Below are 10667 nucleotides of genomic sequence, written 5' to 3'. Positions count from 1 at the left end.
ATTTTATTCTTTTTTTTGGTTGGTTTTGAAGCTAACCCCTTGATTTTTTTGAGGGTCGGCTGACTCGTGGTTTTTGAATACTTGGGGCTGGCAAGGCCACTAAATATGGATTTAGGAGCTGAACCCAGGCCCAGATTCTCAAAGGTGCCTAACTCCTTTTGATTTCAAGGCACCTAAACACCTTTGAGAATCTGGGCCCCATTTCCAAAATTCTTGGCCCAAGGCATTTTCCTAAATAAATTCCACCCTATATATCCCCCTTCTAAGCAAAGGGAACATTTCAAAAGACTAAGGGGGAAATAAAAGGATTATTCCACTTTTGGCTAAAAATGTATTTATCTGAACCAACTTATTTCCCACCCCCACCCCCCGCCAGGTACAAAAAGTACAGGATACGATGTTTCCGCTGCTGGAATATCCCGAAGAAAAGTGGAAAACCTTACTCCCGTTGCTCTAACTGCGGAGACAGACTGCGCCTGGCCGTGGCCCAGCAGAGAACCGTGAAAAGGTCATTCCCGTTTTATTTATTTATGTTTAAAAAAGGAACAACTTTGGCTGAATCGCAACATCCTTATTTTAAAATTACCCCCCTGCACCTCGTCCAGAGCCTTTGATCAGACAAACTGGGCAGTGGAAGACACAGACCTGATCCAGTGAAATTGTTCATACTAGTGAAGGGGAATGGAAGGAGTGAATTGTTTAAATGTATCAATGGAGGCAGCTCTTGGTTACCCTGAAGTTAGTTTGTGCTTAGAGGGTGAAATTTACCCTTCTGCAGAGAGTCAGAACAAAATCTAGGGCCTCTTGTTCCATTTAAGCAAGGAGCCTTGTACTGCCTCTTCCCACATATGAAGTTTCACCTACTGGAGATACTTTCCTCTGGAAAATAGATATTATTTTGCTACAATAAGTTATTTTGCAGTAGAAACATTCTCATCCTCTCTGTACTCGGGGAGCGTGTGCGTCTGTGTGTGTGTCTCCCTCCCTGGCCCTGCTGAAGGAGAAGAGTCCTGCCCTGTGTGTGTGTTATGAGGCAGGAAGGAATTGCCTTCAAGTAAAAACAACACACACCTGACCTGACCCAGCTGGACCTGTCTGCAGCCAGAAGTTGGCTTGTGCAGGAGGTATTTAAACATGTTACCAGCCTCCTTTCTTCGTCACTTGCCTTTCACTGGCTTTTCTCTCTGTTGCATTTGTTTCCTGCTGCAGCGTTCGCCTGCAGTAGTTTAGCAAAGTGACAGAGTTGAAAAGACGCTGGGGGCTCAACTTAGCAAGAGGGAAGTGGCTGATTGTAGCTCTCCCAGTAGCACTGGTTCTAGAGTGATTTCTCGTTCCCCCTTCTCCCAGCTCCCCACTCTGGCCTGCTCTCAAATATTTTGGAGGTTGAAGGCTCTGAAATGTATCCATCCTGCACCTCTGTCTCTCTGCACTCTCAGTGCATCTTTCACAAGCGTCAGCTGGGCGCTGGGTGGTCCAGTGGATCCCGCCCTGGCCGGCGAGTCAGGAGCCCGGGGTTCCCGTTGCAGCACTGGCTCTGCACTGATCTCCGGTGAGTTGCCACTCAAGGCCTCTGTTTCCTGCTCTTTGGGGCCGGGAGTGTCTCTCGCCCTATGTTTGTACAGCACCCCAGTCTCACTTGGGGTCTTCTCATGCCACTATAATAGCCACACTTCCCCGTGACGATGGATGCCTGCCTCTGCTCCAGGCCTTTTCACCCCTACAGCTCAAACAGGGGAACGATCGTAGTAACTGTAGGTTTAAAGGACATAATTGAATTAGGCTCCTTTTGTTTTATTTTCTAGAAAATGCGACGACTTCCTTAAATCTCAAGCAAGGACTCTTTGTTATTAGCCGGGCGGCAGGCTGCGAAGCAGAGGGCACTGGTATCTGCTGGAGTGAGCAGGAGACCAGCGCTGCCCTGCAGGCTGAGCGGAGGGATGCGAGATGCATTGGCTCAGTCCAGTTGCCTTTAGGACCAGTTGTTGCTTTTCCCCTGCCTCTCGTGCTGTTGTGTTCTGTACAATGAATGTTCGATCCTGCCTTTGGTTTGCGCGAGCGACTCGGGAAGTGGACGAGAAAATGAACCCAGGTTTTTGCACAGGTGAAGTTGTTACAGAGCTTGAATGAGGGGTGGGAAAATAAGAGTTTGCTCCTGGCTCACCTGGCGGGTGTGAGTGTGGGTGGCTGCTTGTTCGGAGCCCAGGACACCCTGGCCAGCAAGGATACGCCCGGGGTCTAACCTGTCTTGACTGTAGAACAGATCACTGCAGCGCGGCTCTTTCTAGCAGTGGGGCAAATGCAGACTCCAGAATAAATGGAGATAATTCCGGATGTTAAAGAAACTAACATATTAGCTCCATTCAGATAGTAACTTGCACCTGAGGCAGCAACAATTGCTGCTATGGACATGAGCTGAACATGTAGATTCTGGCAATGCTTAAAAACCCCGCTCCAAATGAAATGAAGCATTGTTAAGGGTTTAAGAATGTTTTAGATCAATATTCGTTCATGGGCCCCAATGAAGAGCTTTCCTGTTAACGTGCTGATGTCTTTCCAAGGAGAGACACTAAGACTTGTAAACTTGCAGGGCTCAGACTTCAAAGCTTTTATATTTGCTAATTTAAAAAACTAAATAACAACAAGTTAGTTGGGGATAATGAATATGGAACCTCATTTGTTTTGTTGCACTAAACTTAGTAAGGGTTGCACTTTTTGAATAGAGAGATTATCTCCTTCGTTAGCTTGTTCTGCATTTCAGAAACTTATGTCCATTCTCAATTAGTTTGTTACTTAAAATAGTACCTATGGGGCATTCTTGTACAAAATGATTATCTCGATATATTTATATGTGTAAATAATATATTTATTTTTGCAGTGTGGCACTGTTTACACACACACACACACACACACACTTTATGTGCCAAGTTGTGAACTTGGATGAAAATGGCCATGTTTTCTCCTTTCTGGTACAAATGTTCAAACGCTCCAGCGTGGTGACAATGCGGGGAAGATGTGGTTTAAGATGATCGGGTGTTGGGTTTTTTGGCTTTCGTTCAGGAGTGAATCTAATGGTTGCACTTTAGAATAAAACTGGCTTCTTGTTGCTGTGTATGGAAAGACTCTACTCGTGCGTCCCTTTTGAGTTTCAATGTGACATGTTGGTTTCTCCCAGGAGATATAAAGCCAGGCCTCCCCTATTCAGAGCTGGTTCAATCCATTCGAGGCGCTATCTCAGTGGTTTACAAGCGGCAAAAAGAGTCTTGAAATCAATGGGTGTTAGATGCTTAAACACCTTAGAGGAGCCAGGCCTAAGTGACTTAGGGGCCTAGCTGCCTCCAAGAGCTTTACCCATGAGCAATCCCATCTCTACTCAACACAGCACTTAAGCATGTGCTTAAAGTCAAGGTCTTTGCCATATCGGGGCCTTAATAGGAGGCCTAGAGGCAGTGAATTCGGATGTTCCGTGGCTGGATGCAGTAGTTATTACTAGAGAAACCCATCTCAGGGGCATTATTTTCCTGTCTCTGGCCAGTGACTATGGACGTGGTTTATTCTGCTGATGAACTTCTCAAAACAACGAAAACCCTGAGAACGGACTGGTCCCTGCTTTTGCACGGAAAAGCCCCCCTGTGAAAAGAGAGTGGGAAGCTTAGAAGTGTTGACCTTGGAAAGGCGAAGAAGTGAGGTCGGTACATAAAATAAAGAATGGGCAGAGAAAGGAGAGCGGGAGTTTCTGGTCTCCCATGTCTCATCACGCAAGGGCCAGGGGATGTTCAGTTAAAAGATGGCCACTTCAAAACTGATGGAAGCAAATGCTTTTTCATACCATGTGATTGGTCTGTGGAACTCACTGCCACTGGAAGTCATGGAAGGCAAAAAAATTAGCAAGATTCAAAGGGGAATTGGAAATTTATATGGATAGCAAGAGTATCCGGAGTTCTCCTAATTAGTTATACAGATTTGGGGAGGGATTTGGGACCTTGTGCTTCAGGGTTTAAGCCAATCTAACTAGTAGACACCAGGAGCAGATGATCCCACATCTACTCCTGGGGTGGGTGTGGTTCTTGTATCTTCCTGTACAGCACCTGGACTGGGCACTGTCGGAGATGGAGCTTGGGTCTGATCCAGCCTTGGGATTCCTGTTTATGCTGTTTCTTATTTAAGCTGCTTGGTGGTGCTGTTGCTCCTGCTAACTATTAAGGCTCTGATTCAGCAAAGCAGTTGGGCTTGTGGCTGACTTTAATAACGGGTTTAACTCCACTGAAGTAAAAATTAAAGCCGAATGAATGCTCAAGTGCTGGGCTGAATTGACTGAAAAGCTTCTGACGTGCAGTGCACGGAGGCCAATGCGGGATACAGCGTCCAGGGGTTTCATGATTTATTATGGGATGATTGATGATGTTGTATAATAAACTGACTGTAACTCCCTGGCGAATGCGTGTCACATGTCCCCCCCCGTAAGCCGCAGGGGCTAGGGGAGCCCGGATTCTTTAGGTCAAGCTCTAGTAGCTCATGCTTTTAGTCCTGCCGGTCCCAGGTTCAATGCCCGGTGTGTTGGCCTTTCCGTTAACATATTGTAGGGCACAATTGTCATGGTACCGGAGCACACCTTGTTAGCAGCTAACTAGTAACAATCCGGCTTGCATTGTGGAGGCTCGGCATAACCGTGAGCCTAACAAATCTTCCCCTTGTTCTAATCCCCATGATGTCTTTGGCATCCATTCCGCAGCCTTTTGCTTTGGATCCATCTGTGTATGGGCATGTGGGCACGGTGGTTTTTCCCATGTTTCTCCCTTGCACCGACATCGCTGGGGCTTCCTGGGAGCGCCGCTAGTCTGTGCTTGAGGACCAAAGTTTGCAGAGCTCAGGACCAGGTTGACAAGGGCCCAGCACCTACCATCATTGGTTAAGATCTGGGATAAATTGCCCAGGGAGGTGGTGGAATCTCCGCCATTGGAGATTTTTAAGAGCAGGTTGGACAAACCCCTGTCAGGGATGGTCTAGGTAATCCTTAGCCCTGCTAGGAGTGCCGGGGACTGGACTAGATGCCTCTCGAGGTCCCTTCCAGTCCTACAAGTCTGTGATCGGGGCTCAATTTTCAAGAGAACTCGGCTCCCGTTGAGGAACCATAGCAAGGGGTTAGGCGACCAAAAGTGCTCAGCACACGGGAGTGGAACTCTCTGGAATATCTGGCCGCAGATGGACTTGGAAATGAGGCTCCGGCCTCTTCAGAGAATTTGGTCCAATCTGTCTACATTGTACATTTCCCAGCGAGTCCTCCACCCACACGCATGCGCTAGGGGGAAGGATAAGGGTGCGCATGAGACCCAGCTAGATCAAACCCAAACTGGCAAGCCCAGAACTACGCTGGGGTTAGGGGAGAGCTTCCCAGAGGGGTGCAGTCCTGGGCGTTCTCACAAGAAGTGTTGCAAAGTGGAAGGAAGTGAGAGGACTGCAAAGACTGGCTCATTTGAGAAACTCCGCAGCGAATGCCTAGCACAGAGGTCTTGGTGCCATGGCCCCAAGCACTTTTATAGGAGACAATGTAGAAAAGAATGTGACACTTCACATTTACGGGTCAGAGTCTCAGCTGTGTGAACTGGGCTTGCGCTGCTGATGTTGATGGAGCGACATTTATTTACCCTGGCCAGGATCCAGCTGTCCCCGCTGCTGAGGCTGTTAGCGACGGTGCCACTTGCCCACTGGCAGTTGTCTTGAGCCGAGAGTGGGCTGGGAGGTCATTCCCCCCCCCATGCAAAATTGATTTTTTTTTGTTTAAAAATCAGGTTAAAACAGAAAAATGGAATATTTTTGGTTTTCCATTTTTCACTGAAACCCTGGACATTTTGACAGAAAACATTTTCCTGTGAAGATTTGCGTTTTTGTCAAAAAGCCGTTTGCCCCCACGCATCAACCCTTCCCCACCCCAACTTTTTGATGGAAATTTTCCCACCGTCCCTTCCCACAGCCTATGATGTTTCCTGAACAGCTGCTGGATGGGAGTGGCTTTTTGTCACCCCCCCCCCCCCCCGGGGTGGTTTTGAACCCAAGGTTGGGTCCTTGGTGTTTTTCTGTCCCATGGCTGTGAGCTGTGAGAGATCAGTTCACAACGCCCCCCTCACTCTGCACTTGGCAGCAGCGATTTTAGCTACATAGACTTGACCCCCAGGTCTGTGCATTTGGGGCCGAGCACAGCCTGGTGCGGGGGCCGGTCAATGGCTGGGGCCAGAGCTGGTGAGTGGGCGTGAGCAGTGCCTTGGCCTCGCATTGAGTCTCTGTGCAAGGCAGGGATTCGAGGCTGGGAGGCTGTTAACACTTAGGATCCACGGGTGGCAATTGGTCTTGTGCTGCTGACTTTGCTGGAGGGACATCTCCTTACCCCAGCTGAGAATTTGGCCCCCACAGCCAAGGGAGCTGGTTCCGAAAGAGATTACGTCAGCTCAGGCCTTTCAAAAAGAATCTGCGTGTAAAAGGATGAACACAAACAGCCCGGTTAGCAGTGGACCCAAACTCCCAGTGCAGCTGTTGGTTGCTGACCTGGGTTTAATTCCCTGTTGTGCCGTGGCCTGGGCCAAGGGAGGGGAGGGAATATCTCGCATTGGCCCAGCTTTGGTGCTGACACCGAGCTCTGCGCCTTGGCCGGGTCTGCCTGTGCCTGTTTCCCGTCTCGACAGCGGGGTTTGCATTTCTCAGGGCGTTGGGAGATTAAACACAGTGCAGGCCGCAGTGCTCCGAGACGGTGGGGCTGGGGAAGGGCGTTGGTGCCAGGGCATTCCAACTTTCTAGCCTAGGTGGTGGGGAACCACTTTGGCCCATGTGCTGGCTTGGGTGCAGGACATGCTGTTGTCAGATGCTACCGGTGTGGTGCTCTGGTTGCTCCTGTGTTGATATCACTCGGCTGCGTGCGTGTGCTCCCTCCGTGTGCTGCCCCAGCTCTGCGCAGATAGCTGACCCAGCAAACCCGAAGAGAACCCCCAATAACCACAGAGTCTAGTAAGATGCAAAGTCACGTTGACTAGGTTTATTGCGATCTCGGACACAATTGCAGTTCCCCGTAGATTACTTAGTCTACCGGGCATACTACGAGAAAGCGCCTCTTGGCAAGGACCCGGCTCAGTGGCGGGACTTTCCACTGCCCCCGTGGCCGGACAAAGACACCACCCCAGGGATACATTTTTATACACAGGTACAAACAAGTTACACATCACTCCTGACGTATTGAGATGCAACCCCTCTACACAGCAAGGTACAACCTCCCTACGTAGTAAAGTGCCGCCTCTCACCTTGTACATGTTGGTTCGATCAAAACAACTCTATCCATCATTTTACCCTTTTGCCCCTGTCATTGGGATGGGTCGGCCTGTTCCATGTTATCTGTGGAATGTTCCAGTATAGTATGTGTTCTGATATCTGGTGTTCAGTACCTTTTAGGTATGTCTCTTTTTGCAGCATCAGCCCTTTCCCTGCCAGCTTCTGTGAGCAGGGCCTGCCTCTGGCTCACAGCTTAACTTTGCTTTATGTTAGCAAAGCCCAGACCATTACTTTAGTTCAGGCCTTAGGCCTCATACCGGGCCTCTGATACTAAGGTTTATATCTCAGGGCCTCCTCTTACTACACAGGCCAGGGCAGGAGCTGGCACTCGTTAAAACACAATGATTTCTTTATTTGGCTCTCCCCTGAGCAAACTGCAGGAATGTTTCCCGGGCAAACGGTCAGAAGGATCTACACGGCCCCGGAAGCAGGACACTGCGAGTGCCAAGGCGAGTGGGGGGGCCGGAGGCTGGGGCCGGGAGAGGGGACGTAGCGGATGGGCTCAAGCAGCACCCGAGATGGGTCCAGCCGTGGGGGAGCAGGTGGGACTCTCTGGCCCACTGTCCAATGAGGGAGGGTCAGGAGCCCGTGTCCACCCCCAGGATGGGATGGGGGGGGGTCAGCAGTGCCCAGGGCACCCGATACTGCAGTTGGGGGGAGTGTAGGGCTCTGGGCACCAGCCGTAGAGGAACTGACATAGGAGCGGCTGTAGAAAGAACTGGAAAGCTCCTTCCCAGCCTGAGGCTGTCTGTCCCCGGCCAGTCTCAGTAGCTCCCCCTCCTATTTACGGGGAGCTTCCACTCCCCCTTCCCTCCTCCCCCCCGTGCTTAACCGTCAGCACACAAGGAGGCCGACAGATGCCACTTGTGCCTCTGACGCAGCCAAGCACTATTAGCACTTCTCCCCAGAGTGCTTTGCACAGGAGGGCAATGGCATTAGCCTCATTTTACAGGTGGGGAAACCGAGGCACAGCAAGGGCACCCTGCAGGCCAGTGGCAGAGCCCAGGAACCCCGACTCCCAGGCCCACGCTCCGTCCCTTTGACTACGTGCTTTGTGGGTCATTGCCCGGGTCCAGCCCGCCCCTCGGGTGGAGCTGGACTCTCTCCAGGGCTGTAGGGGCACTAGCCGAAGTGCAAGGCGACGAGACGTGCGCTCCGACGGGCTGCTCTGCGCGGTTTCCATAGCAAAGGAACTGCGGCAGGTGGGGTGTGTGTGATTTTTTTGCCAACATTAGTTCAATCACCGAGTTTGGCCATGTTCTACCAGTCGGGCTTAGTCCCCGTCCTCGGTAGAACTATCCTGGGATAAACCCCTTTACACGGGTGTAACCGCATCCACCGGACGGGCGGTGCGTGCTGCTTTAACGAGACAGATACGGTGAAATCGCCGCAGCGGCTGGGTGTAGCCGAGCCCTCAGGTGCTGACCTCGACCTCGCTGCACGGCCCAGGGCTGTGAAAAATGTTGCGTTTTGTGACCAACCTGCAGCTGGGGCGATGGAAGAACCGTTCCCTCATCCCAGCTCTGGCCCCTCGGCGAGGTGGAATAACTACAGCGCTGGAAACCCCCTCTCCGGGGAGGCAGGAAACGTCCCTGCTGTGGCACAATGCTGCAGCCAGAGCTGTGCCCCCAGAGCAACGGCGGTTGGGGTGTGAAATAAAACATGTAGTTCTGCCAACCTTCCCCTTGGTGTAGACAGCACTCCGGGGCGGATGCAGGCTTCCCGCGGCCTAGCTCCCCGTGCTCGGGGAGGTGATGTTCCTTTCGTTGGCATAGGCTGCGGCTACACGCTGGGTTTCCGGCAGCACTGCTGTGCCGCTCCAGCCCGGGAAAGGCTTATGCTCCAAAATTTCACCCGTTACCCAGCTGCCGATTCTGGAGAGGCAGGACGACCGGGTGCTCTCGGCAGTAAAACGCTGGGCCGGGGGGAAGAGGCGAATGTTCAATCTGCTAGAGAACTGGCTCGGAGACTCCCCCCAGAGAGAGCACTGGGCCAGTGCTGGCGCCACACCCATGCTCACATGTGTGTAGGAGTCTAGCAAAGACCAGGGCTAGTCCACATCCAACCGCTCAAACAGCAATACCATCGCTCACTGTCACTCTCGCACGACTGTTGTGACACCCACTGAGCACCTGTTTGCCTGTCGTTTCTGTGCCGTTTTAGTAAATGCAATTAAACACGCTGCAACCTTATGTAACAGACTCAATACCTGATCACGAGGCTATTGATATTTACATTGTAGCACAGCCTAGCTAACCCCCAGGTATACCAGCCACCGTGGAGTGGTGTGACGGTGAGTTCATTGTGGCTTTTGATACACGTTGTAGGCGTGCAGAATGAGTAATTTCTGCAGCCTGGGAGCACTCAGGCCCAGCAGGGGGTGCGGGGGTGGCATTGTGGAACTATTATCACAGCTTTTTTTGCCCTTTTTTTTAAACCCAACTTTACCGACTTGTCCTTTCTTATTCCTCTGGGAAGCATGTTTTAAAACCCTTCCCAAGCTGCGAGGCCAGCACTGCTGAGAGCTCGTTCATTACCTAGTGCATCGTGGGCCCCCGCCCGCCCCGCACATTAATTATAGTGCAGCTCGCAATGACGCAGGCCCGTTCCTCAAGCCCAGGCTGGGGGGAGCGCGAGAGAACATACAAACGCAGTTAGAAACTCGACTGGAAAATAGCCCTTTTACCCGGCGGAGCTGGCTGTGCGAAGCACCAGCCCCTTCACCAATGCAATGAGCCCCTGGAAAAGTTTGCAGCTGGTTCAGCTGCGATCAGACAAGGGCCCATACTCATTAGCGAAACCCGCCCCAAACGAACCCCTTCATTAGTACATTCCGGTTGCAGCTTGCGGTTGAACGGGGAACTTTAAGCCTGTGTAAACCCTCTACAGAGTGCCACGAGGGGGGAGGGGAAGCTCAGATGACTCACAGCCTGAGTCTCTGGGATGCTCAGGTCACCGCAGAAAGGGGCCTCACAGTGGGTGGAAGCAGCCCTTTAGAAATCCCCGTGGGGCAGGGGGGCCGGCAGGTGCAGAGATGGCAGAAGGGCTCGACCCCGGGGACAGACGGAGCGTCTGGCCGTAGCTGCAAAGGTGCCACAGGGATTCTCGGCGTGCCAGGTGGGCGTGGGAAGCAGAGCGTCACTTACACCCAGGGGCGGGTGGAAAACAGGGAGTGCAAAGGGGGCTTCAAGCTACCTGCAGGCTCCTTCCCCTCGCTGCTGCGAGCGCATGGCCGGCGCAAAGGGGGTTTGAACCAGAGCCGGGTCTGCTGCTGGGAATCTCCCTGGAACGGCTCCTGGCGAAGGCGGTGGGTTAGCTCCGGCTCAGGTCAGCACTACGCTGGTAGGATCCTTAGC

This window comes from Emys orbicularis, chromosome 19 (genome assembly GCF_028017835.1).
Source record: "Emys orbicularis isolate rEmyOrb1 chromosome 19, rEmyOrb1.hap1, whole genome shotgun sequence".
Taxonomy (NCBI): domain Eukaryota; kingdom Metazoa; phylum Chordata; order Testudines; family Emydidae; genus Emys; species Emys orbicularis.
This window is presented reverse-complemented; position numbering follows the sequence as displayed.